Raw genomic sequence first — 14,572 nt, forward strand, 5'->3', positions numbered from 1 at the left:
TAAGGGGGACTGGGAGGGGGCTTTGGGTGTGATTTTGAAGTAGTTTTCATCAAAAATCATGCATTAAAAAAAATATGGGAGGGAGCTTCATGGGGCTTTGGAAGATTGGGGATTCAAGAGCTTCAAAAGTGTATTCCAGGGATTACATGGAATTTATGGGCTCCACATTTCCTACCTCTGTTCTGTCTCTTCCAGTAACCTGAGGAGCTGGGATGCCGCCACCCCAACTCTATAGGATACCATCAGGTACAATAATGGATAATTATTGGTTTCTGCAAGAAACTTGTCACATCCTGAAGATGTACAAATTTACGATTGTCCTTCAAGAGGGCACAAAGCAGGGGCCAGCATTATGTTCACTGGGCCTGCATCAACTGTTGCATCGCAGGTAGGAATAGGTGGGCTGTTGATAATCTTTGCATCATTAAATCTGTAGAAAAATAAAAAGGATATCAAATAGCAAAATATCTGATTTTAAAAGGCAAAAGAAATTAGATCAGTATCTTGCCCTATTAACCATAGCCCCCAAGTAACAATACAAACACCATCATCCCATTTTAGTCATGGCTGCTTTGTTCACTGCTTCTTGAATTCAGCTCTACAATTCACCAGATAGCAGTCAGATCTATAAAATACACTGTAAAAGTACCATTCCTTGAATCTGACATTTGTAAACTAAGCTTTATTTAATCATCTCTGGGTCAATGTCTCTAAATGTGTTCTACAAACATTGGTGTACAGTTGTTTTTTTAAAGCATATTATAAACTGGATGAGAAGGAGGAGTCTGCATTGGCCATTGAAGCCCTTGACTCAGACAGGTTCTGTGTTCTATCGTAGCCATTCCCAACCTCATGCCACCCATGTCGGGCAGACAATAGACCACACAATCTTCTTGGCCATGCTGGCTAGGGATGATGTGCCTTGCAGTCCAACACATCTAGAGGGTGCCCAGCTGGAGGAGATTAATTGATTGGCTTTCCTGCTTCTTAGTTCTACAGTTTGTTAAAATCCTTTGTCTTTCAGTTGGCCCATGTGAGTATTAGCTAGTGAATATTGTATAAGGCAGATAATGTGTGTTGTTCCTGAGCCACGTGACCAATGGAAATCAATAACCAGATTGTCTTAGGGGGTTTCCTGTACCTATCCTCATAAAAAAAAACCCCTAAGTTTGCTTATTTATTTAAAGATTTATATCCCACTTTTTTCTAAAGATTCCAGGACAGTGGAACCAATCTAGCAAATTTAAAACAATGCAATTAATAAAAAAAAAATCAAAACATAAAACCGTATTAAACAATTTAACAAATTAGAAATATTGATTAGAGCTGGTTATTGCACTTTGATCTTTCAATCATAGGAGGTAGAACAAGTTGCCTCCCACCTTTCTTTATATTCTTCAGAGATAGCACCAACACAATTTGCATGTTTAATAACAGTTACACCCTGGATACGAAGCACTTCAGGCTTGTATACTTTGAGAGAAGGATAGACTCCTTTGAAAAGATTCTTAGGTGTGTTATAGATGGGCCCATGAGGCGCCGTCATCGCACGGTCATTACGCGCGAGGGACGGCGCTTCCTGACGCGCCTTGCCCCTTGCGCATAATGACTACATCAAAATGGTGGCACCTCATACAGATGGGCGCCGCCATTTTGACGTAGCGGATGCTGCGGAAGTGATGCCGCGAGTTCGTGCTTCAGCACTTGCAGTGTCTCTTCCGGGCCGCAGGAAGGAGTGCGAAAATCGTGCTCCTTCTTTGCAGTGTCCGGGAACCGCGCCGTTTGGCTGCTGCGGTTCCCGGACGCTGCAACCGGCGGCGCCGCGAGACCGCCCCTTCTGGGCGGTCTGTAACGTGCCTCAGAATGTATTTATGTATACAGTCGGTTCTTCTTATACTGTACACTGATTTTTTAGACACGAATTCAAGCATCCACGGTTTGAAAATGTTCCAAAAAAGTATAAATTTCAAATATCAAACCTTGATTTTCCATTTTTTATAAGGGACACCATTTTGCTATGTCATTATATTTAATGGGACTTGAGCATACACAGATTTTGTTATACACGGAGGATCTTGGAACCAAACCCCAGCCTATATCAAAGGTCAACTGTACATGTTATTTGCTTTCAAGTTGGCTCCAGCTTGTGGCAACTCTATGATATGGGTTTCTTGTCAAGAGTTGTTCAGAGGAGGTTTCCAGTCAACTTCCTCTTAGGCTGAGAGAGAGGGACTTGCCCAGGCTCACCCAGTGCACTTCATGGCTGAATAGGCTTTGATCCTTGTTCTCCTGAAGTCCTACTCCAAGACTCAAGACATTGCACTATATTGGCTCTCTTTAGTTATGTTTATACTCCACTTTTTCCTCCGAATGAAGTCAAAGTGGCATATATGGCTCTCCTTCTCTCCTTATTCTGATAACAATAAACAAGATAGACAGAAAGAGAGAAGCTGGCCCCAGGGAGTTAAGTGGCTGAGTGGGGACTAGAACTTGGATCTCCCAAGTCTAATTTTTAAAAAATGGTTGTTTAATTGTGTTGTAACTTTTGGACCTTGCAGAATTTAATAATGTTTTTTTAAAATCATTGCAAGTTGCTTTTAGTCACAATTTGGGGGGAAAGGATAGAAGAAATCATCATCATCATCATCTCAACCCTTTAAGCACAACACCACACTTGTTCTCTTTAAAGACCTTAATTACTGTACCAGGCAATTGTGTTCTTGCACAGGTGGTTTACTGGTATGGATCAACTTCTAGAGTAAGCACAAAGGGGAAAAAACCCAGTTCCTATTCCTAATTATGTATATTTATGTAAATAACCAAGCAGAGAGGAGTTCAGAAATCATAATTGCTTTAGGGGGAAAACTCCCTAAACATTCAAAACTGCCACCTCTCAGTTACGAAGACACCTTTCATGTGAGTGATCCCAAGTGCAAATCAGATTTGCTTCTGCTGGTCACATTGAAGATTGCTCACAAGAGGAAATGGGAAGCCAGTCAACTCTTTCCCAATTGATTGGGGAACAGACCCCCATTGATCACAGCAGCTGCTTCCTGGTAAGTGAGGATGGATGGGGGGTATTGTGCTGGGAGACACTACATATGTAACTGGAATGGTTGAATCTTTGCCGTTGCCTTTTTCAATTGAAAAATAAATGGGGAAATGTGAATAATCTTTTTAGAAATTCTCTGTGTGAGAGAGCTAGAGAGGGAGGTGGCGATAATGTGTAGGTATAGTCAGTCCATGGTCAATGTATGTATCTGGACTGAGACATAGATGTTTATCACACTATGCTCTTAAAGAGCTACTATTCCAGTCTGACTCCTCTAGTAGCCTCCTGTTGCATGCTGGGATTGGCAGTTTTAAGGAGCTGAACTTCTCTGCCTGAGAATTCTAAATACCCCTCCTTAAAACTGCCAATCCCAGCATGCAACAGGAGGCAGCTAGAGGAGTCACACTGGAATAGTACCTCTTTAAGAGCATAGTGTGATAAACATCATAGTTACAAATAAAACAATTAGAATTACTGGTGTGTCCCTGCCACATGAGTTACTGAAAAGGCTTATGTCAGTATATGAGGTGTGTGGAATCTGTATCATTTCCAGATATTGCTGGATTTAAGCCCCTATGAACCCTGCCCATCATGGTCAAAGGCTAGAGAAAATAAGAGTTGGACTCCATACCTAAGGAGTACCACAGGTTTCCTATCCTTGCACTATCTGAATAAAATTCTGCTCACAGGAAGAAATGTATGGCCAAGAGAAGGCTCTTTTACCTATATCTCTCACTTTTGTTGTTGTTGCTGTTGAACCACTAGGACAAAATGACACATACTTCACCTACATTTCAAGTTTCAGTTATCTACATATCCTTCTTGCAATGGCATGCCAAGAACTATATACAGTGTGTTCTTCTCAGAGCCTCAGCAGAGTTGTACTGAGATAATGAAGAGCAGTAATTGCTCAAAGTAGTCCAGTGTGCAGCCAAAATATGCATTTGCTTTATATTTGATGCATTTCCAGATCACTTTGAATTTGCTGTTCAGTGGCGCTAATAGGTTTCATTGTGCTACTTCATTTCAGAGTGTTCCTATAAAACACATACATAGATGGAAACAGAAGTATTGTGATCTAACTATCCCTCACTGTGGAAGTCTCATCAAAATGATCCCTCCTTCACTTTAATATAGGGGTTTAACTTAATCCATTGTACATTGCTAATGATCACCCAGGGTAAATATGAAAGTCCAGTTCCTATAAACTATGGATATATGTACCCAGACTATATGCACTTTGTTTATTGTTGTTGTGTGACTTCAAGTTGTTACTAACTTACGGCAACTATAAAGTGGCAACTCTATTATGTGTTTTCTAGGACTGAGAGTATGTGATTAGCCCAGGGTCACCCAGTGGTTTTCCATGGCCAAGCAGGGAATTGAACTGTAGTCTCTAGAAACATAATCCAATGTTCAAATCAATATACCACATGCACTTCCTCACTAATGTGGGAGCCCCAAATTCTTCTCTTATATGAAAGTAATAAAAGTAGTCTTTGCTTTAAAAAAAAATCAGTGTGTTACAATCTTCTAGCTATGGTACAAAACACAAAGCTACTATAAATATAAAATAAATAGGTAGAGCTACAGCACAGTGGCAGAGTAAAGAAAGTTAGTGTTAAGAAGAATGAATATAATGATGTGCCAAATTCAGTAGTGGTGGGATGCGCCTCTGTTATAGATGGCATTAATGTCCCAATATATTCCTTCATAGTAAACGTAACACTCCAAATTCTGAATGGCATCTTTTATTGTTACAACTATAAAGTAACATGGGCCCAGGACAGACCACCGAGAAATGACAGCCTGCCGGCAGCATAGTTTTCTCCACAGGGACGGCACAGCCCCCAAACAGGGCACCGTCAATGTGGAGGAAAAAGAACCTGGAAAAAGCGGGTTCTTTTCCCGGTGCCACAATGATGTCGCAAGGTGCTGTGCAGATGCCGTGTGGTGCTTATGTAACAATGGTGGCACCCGTGTACACAGGACACTGCCATTGTTACACCACCGCACCGTGCTAGGGTTAGGGTTAGGGACTGTGTGGTTGCTGCGCGGTCCCTAACCCTAGAATTGGTGTTGGTACGGCGCAGAAGGCCGGTGTGTACCGCGCCTCAGTTCCTTATGTGCCTTCACGTTCCCTGTCAATTTACGGCAGTCCCACAAATTCATAGGGTTTTCCTAGGCAAGGATACTCAGAGCTGGTTTTGAGAGTTCCTTACATCTTTCAAGTAAAAATTAATTACAGATAACATGTTTTTTGGAACAATTTACTTCAAATGGCAAGAAAGGGGGGGAAGGTAATAAATAACAGCTAGAGTGCTCATAAATAAGTGCAGTTGTCTTCAACCATATGCCACCAAGCCATATAAAATGTAATACTATTGTTCCATACTTTTTAACAATCTGGCTAGCATACAGCAGCATATCCATCTTCATTAGAACCAATATACCAGTCCCTTCAGCATTATTTGTATGCTCAAAGCAAACATAGACAAGTCTTATTACAAGTAAACTAACTCGCAGTCCTTCAGCCTGGATGTTCAGATCTTTTGAGGATGCTTGATCTTTTGCCTTAGTTCACATCTGAGTCATGCTAATTGTTAAAAGTAGGTTTAGAAGTTACAAAATCTACAAAACCTTCAGCACTTCCTAATCCCACTGGAACATTTTCTTCTTTTCTGGATCAGGCTGAACTGTGTGAAATCTTTGAGGATAGAGGTTCTCAACCAGTAACACTCAAGTGTGACATGGAAGTAGGTCAAGAGGTAACAGAAGCTCTTTCTTAATAAGAACCTCCCTCAATTACCAAGTGTGACATCTATTGAGCTTATGTGATACAGATTATCCATCTATGGCATTTACTATTGCTGTACCAGTAACCTTTATATTCTATATGATTACTATCATTTTAACAAAAAAAAAACCAAACTAAAGGGTTCTATCAAAGAAAATAATCTGTGTAAAATATAACCCACTTCCAATTACCAAAATACACCTCTGTACAGAAATAAGGGATAAAATAAACACTGGAGTAGAGAGTCCAGTATAATTTCAAAAAGGGTGTAAATACCCCACTGAAAAATGAGCAATTGCAAAAAATATATAAAATATCTAAACTCAAGGCCAGAGTTATCTGACCCTGGAACAGGAAAGTCAATAAAGTTTCTCAAAGGGTAACAATACCCCACTAAAAGTAGTGCAAATGCAAAAATAAAATCCTAAAATGCTATTAAAAACTCAAGATCAGATGCGTTTCGACCTCAGTCTTTCTCAGTGGCCTATAAACATTTAAAATATATTGTATTTGCTCATCAACTCACACAATGTGTCTCTACTCAATTCAATACTCAAGTCAGGATAGAAAATTGTTCTTGTCGTTGATGATGATGATGGTGGATCTGAGTTGTGAAGATATGGTACCTTTTGGTAATAAGATGAGCAAATTAGGCTCAAGGGAATAATAAATATGTGTACCTTTCCTAGGGTGGAGATCTGTTACCTCCCCATTTACTCACAGATGATTGATAGTACGTAACTTCTATTGAAGATGTAGCTGAAATCAGAGGCAGAACTTCAGCAGCAGTGCCAAAAGAATGGGATGGGTTTAGTTGGGTGCCATGACTACCTTAATGTTATAAGCACACATCAAGGACATGTGAGTCTTGTGTATCACTGCCCAGATGTCTGTGGCAGATCCTACTGAGAGCACGTCATCTTCACTTCCACTGTAAGTAATACTGCCAGTGCCTCATCTTACTCAACTGGATGACTCACAGTAGTAAAGTCTATTCTAATAAAAGATGCAGGGTTGAAACCACCTGCCTGTAAACATGATTGTCTCTCTAGCTCTGAAAGCGTTCACATCAAGACTGTGCCAATACACATTGAATAAGAACACTTGCACAGAAATTACGCAGTCTAAAATGTTTACAGATCAGTGCACTGGATGAACTGGTACTTAATCGGCTTGGCTGAAGAGGCACTACAGTCAGGTCCCACTGGAGAGTAGGGAATATTTTTGGCCATGAAGTTGCTAACTGTTGCAAGCTGATGGGTGGTTTCCCTTGAGAAAATTAAACTAAACAAGTAAAACACAAGTTACAAGCATCTCAGTGAAGACATTTTCAGGATATTTTATTAAATAACCTTTCTAGATTTCCTGACGCTTATGACTTGGCTGTACTGCTTCACAATGGAGAGAATTGAAATCATGTTTCTCTGTATATTTTTTAAAAATCTTCTACCTAGAAAATGAGATGATGGGGAGAATTAACATGTCTTAAGGCATACTGCTTTTTCTAGCTATAGCAAAAATGTTTAATCCTGTGGAAATCCACACACCCCTTTAGTCCGAATGAATACCAGACAGTACTGTCTGAGGAGCTTATCGCATGAACTTTAAAACTGGCTCCTTCCTCCCAGGCTGGAGTTGGGACACTGGCTGGAAGCAGGGGTATCGCATGCTAAATCATCACCTAATCACCACCCGCCATCAGCCCGGGTCTAAGCCAGGTCCCAGACATGCTCTGCCAGTAACTTTTTGAAGTCTGAAGCATTTCGGCTTCTAAAAAGTGCTGACGGAGCATGGTTGGGACCTGGGCTGATGGCAGGCAGCAATAAGGCGACGATTTTAGCATGCGATAATCCCCGCCTCCATCTCATGTCCTGGCTCCAGCCCAGGAAGCTCGAGTCGGTTTTAAAGTTCATGCTATAAGCTCCTGAGTTAATACAAGTTTTCCTCCTCAGCAAAACCCTCCCCAGATTTGGGCTGAAATAGTATGTTTTGAAATAGTAGACACTTTGGGTCCCAACTGTGGGAGAAAAGCATGATGATGATGATGATCATCATCATCATCAGTTTTTGCCTAGCTGCCTTGCAGGAGTAAACTGCATGTACCACCTGATTTTAAAAATATTTGTATTAAAACTCAAGTCCTGATGAGTGAAACTCCAGTCATGGGACCACTGTTGCTGGAGAAAGGAAGGAAGGCAATTTTTCTCATTCCCTATGATGACTCTACTAAGGTTGTCGTACTTTGGCTACATCATGAGAAGGCACAGTTCACTGGAGAAAACAATAATGCTAGAAAAGGTGGAGGGAAGCAGAAAGAGAGGAAGGCTTTATGCTAGATGGATGGACTCTATAAAAGAGGTCACAGATATGAATTTGCAGGAACTGAACAGAGCAGTGTAGGACAGGGAATCGCCATGAGTCGAGATTGACTCAAGGGTGGATAACAACGAAAAATGATTGCTCACAGTGCCCCTAAAACTCAACTTGTGGGGAGGGGTTGAATATGCCTTTGGAACTGTATGATATGGCCTAAACACTCTGAGGCACCAGAATCCTCTCCATAGCTGGGTTACAGTAGTTAACGTGAGATTTCATTACTTCTGAAGTGTAGATGCAGCCACAGACTCATACTCTAGAGTTACAGATCTGTGACTGCTCTGTATTCACTAATGATGCAGTCATGATCATGGATGGCACTATAGCCACAATTGAAAATGCCCCTTTTCAACCTATTTTATCAGACAGCAGCTGCACCATGAAACAGTCCTGCATCTGACTGTTGCAGCCTTGCAGATGGGAGGGAGCTGGAAAGATGTCATATAGCTGTGTGTGCCTGTAGGCAAGTAAAGTAAGTAGGGGGAGGCATTTAATTTTGGTATGTGAGGTAGAAAATCCAAAATGTACCCCTGCTTATTTCTGGCATTAAAAATATAACCACCACTATTGGTTGCCTCAGGGAAATACCTCATTCTGCCTAATAGTAGGGCCTGCCCTGTCTTTGGCATTGATTTGTTGTAAGTTGCTTTTAGAATAAACACAAGCTATGATTAAGATACAGGCAGACAGCAGAACAGGAAAAGATGAGATAAAGCAGTCTGGAGTCAAGGAACAAATCAGCAGGAACCACACACCAACATTTATGCCCATTCAATAACAATTTCTCTCGCTCTCGCTATCTCATTCTTTCTCAGTAGTCAATCCTGCTAGGACAACAAAGAAGCTGCTTGGGTGTGGCAGCAACTGGATAATAGAAGGAAAGAGCACCCTGAATAATACAAAGCACTCTGCTATAAAATTCAAGGATGAATCAAAATGGGCCCAGATAAGCTCCATATTTATGGCAGAGCCAAGATATTAAAAATTATCTGGTGTGATAGAATCCTTTGTTTGTGAGCCTCCTCATCTGTTTGTCACTGCCTCATAGCTGACATGAATTAATTGGATTATTTTATTTTTTGCTGATACCATATTTGTTTTCATATCAAGGTTCATTTAGGTCCAGTTTTCCTCAACCTGATACCTCCCAAACATGTTTGACTTTGACTCACACTAGCCCCAACCAGTGTAGGCTATGCTTGGGAACAGTGCAGATTGTGGTGGAATTTGGAAAACATATTGAGGGCATCAGATTGGAGAACACTGTTTTAGACTTGCATCAATAAGGCAGTTCTGTACCTGCTTATCTGGAAATGAGCCCCATAGGACTTATTGGGACTTGTTTCTGAGATTTGCATAGGATTTTTCTCTTAGGGTGCATCTACACTGGACACTTAAATCTGGGGCCAGTCTGTATCATTATGTCCTGGGCTGGCTCTGGACCAACCATGATGGCAACCACATGCACTGGGTCAAATTCAATGTGACACTACATCATTGTGCATATGGGCCAGCCAGGTTGATACTGCAATGGCCCAGCTGGCCTTTCACTTTGCTTTTGATGCTTCCGCTGCCACCAGAGTCTCACTGGCCAAGCAGCTTTCAGCGATAGCTTGTCTGTCTTGCTGTCAGTGAGAAAGAAGTTCCTTTTCACAAAGTCTTTTTATGCCTCCTTTTCTCCTTGTCTTCTGTCTAGCTGGAAGTCTTTTAGCAGCATGGGAACTGGGAGTTGGTGAAGGAAGGCTGGAGAAACAGCTGATTGGTGTTGGTGTTTAGCAGTGTATCTGCAGTAAAAATGCAATAAAAACATGAGTTAGGAAAGAATGAGATTCTACTCTGATTGTTCTGTGGCTTTGTACCACAGTCCAGGAAAACAGCAGCTGGCTCCAGGATCTCTCACTGAGAATGTATAAACAGAAAAACAGAGAAAAGGGAACTGCAGATAACCCCGTCTCACTAGGTCCCCCTCCCCAACATGTTAAAGACGCATAGGTCTATAAATATTAAGACATGAGGAAACTGTGAAAGAAAACTGAATAATCTCTGAATGATTATTTTTCTTGTACAGTTTTTTAAGGCTCACAATGTTTTTCTTTACTCTTGCAGGTTGCTTCATTTCACAAGTGCATATTGTTAGTTTGGGGTGAAAGGTCTGTTGATATGCTTTGAACTATTCTTCTTTGTTGTGGTGTAGAAACCTTTCCCTGTTCTTTCCTTGTTCTTTCTTCCCCTGGCACCAAATTTTCTGTTAAAGAAGCAATATGCAGAAAGATATGTACTTAATAAATTGAGATCTATATGAGTTTGACCAATTTTCTGTTAAAGAAGCAATATGCAAGAAGATATGTACTTAAACTGAGATCTATATGAGTTTGACCAAGTCACCATTCCACTCGGAACACATCTGAGCTTCTCTGATTTCAAAAGCCAAGATGGCTGGGTTAGGACTTGGTGGGAAATGATCAGGAAATCTCAGAGGATGCCAGGTAATGTGAGGAGACAATCCTGCCTAATGTGTTTCAGAGCCAGATGTTTCAAGCCACATGTTTCAGAGCTGCTACAGTCAGAGTTAGCAATATTAGATTAAGTTTGACCAATGGTTTGACTCAGTATGAGGCAGCTTCCTGTGTTCGTATTTTGTTTTTCAGTATAGTGTAACGTATTGTTTTGAAATTTGGGAGTAATATCTTCCTTATATAAACTGCAGTACTCCTTTTTGGTAATATTTGACCAAAAACAGTTGGCTAGATGATAGACAAAAAAGGATTTCTCAGATGGTCTTAAATAATGGGTTTTATATGTAAAACACTAGTTCGTATGCAACTGTTTTACATTTATTGTTGTTGTTATTATTTTGTCATTGTTGTTGAATATAATTATGAAATTATATGCAGTTTGTCTATAGCACATAAAGCAGGTGAGATAAGAGCCTCCAAGACAGATCTCCATGTTTCCCCCCAGTTGAAACATCTAAGAAATTTCATGGAAGCAAAAAAGAATTCACGATTAGGCTGACAAAATCATAATCATAACCATCAGCAACAGCATTCATGTGTTCTCTAGTTCTGTCCATTTCTTCCACTGTAGTTGGCCTTTAAGCAGCTTCACAGTAACTTGCCCTGGTTGCCTAGCAATAGTGACTGAGTTCATGTAGTTCCACTTCACATCTCATGTCCAGCAACTCTTAACATCTGATGAAACCTTGTTGACCGAGATAATAATAGGATTTGTTTTTTGTTCCTGCCCCATATTTAATGGGACTTTGGCACATTTAGTCTGTCTCTCATGGCTGCCTTGCAAAGCAGCTAGCAGTAATAATAATATAATAATATGTTTTATTTATAAACCGCTATTCCAAATAGATCATAGCGGTGTACAAGAAAATTGTATAACAATACAAGAAAAATCTACAATTAAGATACACTGTAATCTTCAGGCCACCCCTGATGACACTGGGCCGCGCCGCCTCTCCCTCAACGGCCGAAAGATGACAGTTAGGGAGGGAGGCACTCAGTCTTCAGGCCAGCCCCTGATGACGCTGGGCCGGCCTGCTCTCTCCTCAACGGCCGAAAGATGACAGTTATGGAGGGAGGGCACGCTGTCTCAGGCCACCCCTGATGACGCTGGGCCCGGCCTGTCTCGCCCTCAACGCCGAAAGATGACAGTTATGGAGGAGGGCACCTGTCTTCAGGCCGCCCCGGATGACGCTGGGCGCGGCCTGCCTCTCCTCAACGGCCGAAAGATGACAGTTATGGAGGGAGGGCACTCTGTCTTCAGGCCAGCCCTGATGACGCTGGGCCGGCGCGCTCTCTCCCCAACGGCCGAAAGATGACAGTTATGGAGGGAGGGCACTCTGTCTTCAGGCCAGCCCCTGATGACGCTGGGCCGGCCTGCTCTCTCTCCCTCACGGCCGAAAGATGACAGTTATGGAGGGAGGGCACTCTGTCTTCAGGCCAGCCCCTGATGACGCTGGGCGCCCTGCTCTCTCCCTCAACGGCCGAAAGATGACAGTTATGGAGGGAGGGCAATCTGTCTTCAGGCCAGCCCCTGATGACGCTGGGCCGGCTCTCTCTCTCTCCCTCAACGGCCGAAAGATGACAGTTATGGAGGAGGGCACCTGTCTTCAGGCCAGCCCCTGATGACGCTGGGCCGGCCTGCTCTCTCCCTCAACGGCCGAAAGATGACAGTTATGGAGGGAGGGCACTCTGTCTTCAGGCCAGCCCCTGATGACGCGGGGCCGGCCTGCTCTCTCCTCAACGGCCGAAAGATGACAGTTATGGAGGGAGGGCACTCTGTCTTCAGGCCACCCTGAGACGCGGGGCCGGCCTGCTCTCCCTCAACGGCCGAAAGATGACAGTTATGGAGGGAGGGCACTCTGTCTTCAGGCCAGCCCCTGATGACGCTGGGCCGGCCTGCTTCTCTCCCTCAACGGCCGAAAGATGACAGTTATGAGGGAGGGCACTCTGTCTTCAGCCAGCCCCTGATGACGCTGGGCCGGCCTGCTCTCTCCTCAACGGCCGAAAGATGACAGTTATGAGGGAGGGCACTCTGTCTTCAGCCAGCCCTGATGAGCTGGGCGGCCTGCTCTCTCCCCAACGGCCGAAAGATGACAGTTATGGAGGGAGGGCACTCAGTCTCAGGCCAGCCCTGATGACGCTGGGCCGGCCTGCTCTCTCCCTCAACGGCCGAAAGATGACAGTTATGGAGGGAGGCACTCAGTCTTCAGGCCAGCCCCTGATGACGCTGGGCCGGCCGGCTCTCTCCCCTCAACGGCCAAAGAGACACAGTTATGGAGGGAGGGCACTCGTCTTCAGGCCAGCCCCTGAGGACGCTGGGCCGGCCTGCTCTCTCCCTCAACGGCCGAAAGATGACAGTTATGGAGGGAGGCACTCTGTCTTCAGGCCAGCCCCTGATGACGCTGGGCCGGCCTGCTCTCTCCCTCAACGGCCGAAAGATGACAGTTATGGAGGGAGGGGCACTCTGTCTTCAGGCCAGCCCCTGAGTGACGCGGGCGGCCGCTGCTCTCTCCCTCAACGGCCGAAAGATGACAGTTATGGAGGGAGGGCACTCTGTCTGTCTCAGGCCAGCCCCGATGACGCTGGGCCGGCCTGCTCTCTCCCTCAACGCCGAAAGATGACAGTTATGGAGGGAGGGCACTCTGTCTTCAGGCCACCCCTGATGACGCTGGGCCGGCCTGCTCTCCCCTCACGGCCGAAGATGACAGTTTATGGAGGGAGGCACCAGTCTTCAGCCAGCCCCTATGACGCTGGGCCGGCCTGCGTATAGTATAGCCCAGGGGTGGGCAAAATGTGGCCTATAGGCTGCATGCAGACCCCTCAATGCCATTTTTGCCCCCTGGCTCAAAAATATTTTTTTGCAAAAAACATTCCCCCCCCCTCCGCCAAACTCTTAGGCTCCAAAACGTCCCCAAAAGCACTCCAGGGAATTTCCACACATTTGGAGGCCCTTTGGCTCTTTCAGGGATAAAAACAAAACAAAACAATTTTGCAAACATTTTTAAAAATATTTTGTTTTCATAAGGCTCCATAATTGTCCACTAGGAGGCATAGAATGCATTTCTACAACATTCTGCTGGTTGTGTTGTTAACTGCCCTCCAGTTGATCTCAACCCATGGTGACCTATGGATGAGACATCTCCAAGACTCCGGTCCTCAACTGCTCTGCTTAATTCCTGCAAACCAATACCATGACCTCCCTAATAGAGTCCATCCATCTGACATGTGGCCTTCTTTCTTCCTACTTCCTCTTCCCTCCACCTTTGCCAGCATTATTGTCTTTTCCAATGAGTCCTTCCTTCTCATGATTGTCCAAAGTATGACAGCCCAGTTTGGCTTCTAGGGAGGTTTCCAGCTTGATCTCTCTAGGACCCATTTGTGTTGTCTTTTTGGCTGTCCTGGCAGGGACGTAGCCAGTATTTTGGGAAGGGGGGGGGGTACAACGAAGTGCCACCATTATATGGGCTTGGGCGTGGCAGCGCGCAGCATGCTCCATTAATTGTGTCTAACGGAAGGGGGTTCCAGACCCCTCGACCTCCCCACAACTTGGCTATGTCCCTGTCCACAGGATCCTCAACACTCTTCTCCAGCACCACAGCTCAAATGAATTGATTTTCTGCCTGTCCTCTTTCTCTAACTGTCCAGCTCTCACATCCATACATGGTACAGGGAATAAGAGGGTTGTATGATTCTAGCTTTTGTACTCAAAATGATAATCTTTTCTAGTTCTTTCATAGCCACCCTCCCCATTCTTAAACTTCTGTGATTTCCTGAGTGCAGTCCCCATTTCTATCAATGTTTGATTCCAGGGGTGAGGATTCTTTTACTATT

General features: G+C 43.8%; 1 protein-coding gene across 1 annotated transcript in view; it reads left to right on the forward strand.

Moving 5' to 3' along the window:
• Positions 1 to 354: 354 nt before the first annotated feature.
• LOC121918864 (sodium channel protein type 2 subunit alpha-like) overlaps positions 355 to 14,572 on the forward strand; it is a 112,910-nt gene continuing 98,692 nt past the window's right edge. The window contains exon 1 of the mRNA XM_042444865.1: positions 355 to 388. The gene's annotated coding sequence lies outside the window, so the exon portion shown is untranslated. The remainder of the gene's footprint in view (positions 389 to 14,572) is intronic.

This window comes from Sceloporus undulatus, chromosome 1 (genome assembly GCF_019175285.1).
Source record: "Sceloporus undulatus isolate JIND9_A2432 ecotype Alabama chromosome 1, SceUnd_v1.1, whole genome shotgun sequence".
In the NCBI taxonomy this organism is placed as follows: domain Eukaryota; kingdom Metazoa; phylum Chordata; class Lepidosauria; order Squamata; family Phrynosomatidae; genus Sceloporus; species Sceloporus undulatus.